Source organism: Hevea brasiliensis, chromosome 13 (genome assembly GCF_030052815.1).
Source record: "Hevea brasiliensis isolate MT/VB/25A 57/8 chromosome 13, ASM3005281v1, whole genome shotgun sequence".
Classification (NCBI taxonomy): domain Eukaryota; kingdom Viridiplantae; phylum Streptophyta; class Magnoliopsida; order Malpighiales; family Euphorbiaceae; genus Hevea; species Hevea brasiliensis.
Genome location: NC_079505.1, coordinates 17,246,564 through 17,248,960, shown reverse-complemented (window position 1 = coordinate 17,248,960; position 2,397 = coordinate 17,246,564).

Here is a 2,397-nt window from a genome sequence, read left to right as displayed (position 1 = left end):
ACTTTCTATACATCTCTTTACAATTTCTCAATTTGAAAGAGATCAGATCAGTAAAGAATACATATAGCTATATAGTATTATATATTTCTTTTTCTTGGATTCCTTATGACCTATGTTTGATGTTTTTACTTCCATAATAAGGCATGGTTTGGCTTTTAAATAGCAAAAGGAGCAAATTTAAAAGTTATTTTGGATATATAAACAAACACTAGCTAGTGATTGGATTTATAACAATAATATCAGCAGCCTCTCAAAGCCACATAGACTTTTTTGTATTTTGAGATAGAAATTCAATCCTTGTTAAGGATATGTCATCTCCTTTTTAAAAACTTTTGTAATTTAATCTGTAATTATAATTGAGGTTTTTAAAATACAAAATCAAAAGCACTAAATAGAAGGTGCCATACTTCATAAGCAAAAAAAAAAAAAAAAAAGTCCAATAACATGGGAAAAAAACTCCTCAGATAGCAAAAAGAAAATCCATGAAAAAAAAAATATTGTCTTTTTGAAATCAGAACGCATCTGTAGGATTAAGAATGTGGCTATCAATATCCTTTTTTTTTTTTCAATTTTCCTTTAATAAATTTTCATATCTGTTTGGAATAAATTTAAATTTATCTTTCTAAATTTGTCTCCATTAAGAAGAGATTTGAAATTCTCTCTTTGAATTAGGGTTCTACTCTATTAATTATTAAAGTCCTGTTTTCTCTCTTCAATAAGTTTTTTTTTATCGTATTTGATAAATTTTTTGATAATTCAAAATAAAGTATGGATCATTGATTTTTTTTTTATTAGAGATTTCAAATCTTCAAATATGTACAGTGATCATATATCAATGGAGTTTAATATTGTGGTCTATTCCTTTAGTTGGCGTTTGTTGATTTAATCTCTTTCACGAGGTACAAAGTTAATGAATTTTTGAAAAGACAGTGTTGCAAAATATTTTTTTATTTATTTAAAATGAAAAGAGACTAATTATTACTTGAAAATTATTTTTGTTTACTCAAATCATCTTTAAATAGAAGATTTTAATTATTATATTTGAATTTTTTTTATTTCATAAGAAGTTTTTGATGCACTATTATCTTATAATTCTTATTAATAAATTATCAAAATTTTCAATTAGAAACAAAAGAATGTGGATAATATATATGGAAGATTTTTTTTAACTTAGAAAATAAGAAGAAATTGAGTCTTTCACACTAGATAATTTCTAGGAGTTAGCTTAATCGAAAAAGTACATGGGGTTAAGGTGAAGAAAGAAAGAAAAAAAGAAAGAAAGAAAAAGGAGAAGGAAGAATCCAGCAGGGACAATTATTATTATTATTATTATTATTATTATTATTATTATTATTATTATTATTATTATTATTATTATTATTATTATAGGTTTGACATTATATAAAAGCTGAATTTTTTTTATTAATTAAATTAAATTGTTACAAGTTGAATATATATTGTTATATATATTGTAATTTTTTTTATTCTTGTAATTTTTTTATTAATTAAATTTTTATTAAAAGTTGAATATATATTGTTATATATGGTAAATGTACATACCAAAGAGGTAAAAAATTACAAGAAAAAATATAAATGGAATAAATACAATATAGAGAGAGAGAACATATGTAGTAATAATAATAATAATATTAAAGAGAAAATGTACATTAAAAACAAAGAGAAAGAGGGGATGTTATTGTCATCAAGAGGAGTAGTCACGGGTATCCCTTGATCATTTGACTCTTCATATACATATATATATATATATATTGCACATCCAGCTCTAGCCCATCCCCCACCTATATGCATTTTGCACCCCTCAAGCCCCACAGCTCCACCTCCCTACCAATTACACTATTTCTCTCCTACTTATATTTTATTTTATTTTATTTTTCTTTTCTTATTTCTCTCTCTCTCTTTCTCTCTTTAATCTCTATTATTATACATATAATTATATGCTGAATATATGTACATCTTTTCTTTATTAATTATATAAGCATATATATTTTATTGATATTAATTAATATTATTGATTTTTATTATTAAATTGTACATTATACATGGATACGTCTTCTATATTACTCTTGAAAATCGTAGACTGTACAGAATCTACATATATATATATATTGGTTAAATGTGTCCTCAATAGTAGCAGTTAATAAAAAATGCATGTATAATTAATCTTTATTTAAATTCTGAGAAATTTTTAAATCAAATAGCCACTAATTAGAGATTAATTATAGATAAACTAGATTAAGGATTCATTTAGCGTTTTTGTTGAATAAAGTATCACCTTAAATGTATAAATTAAAAATATTAAAGTTTAATTTTAAATTAACTTTGTCAAAAACTTCAAAACAGTTAAACGACAATTACAAACTTTTTTACAATTAAATT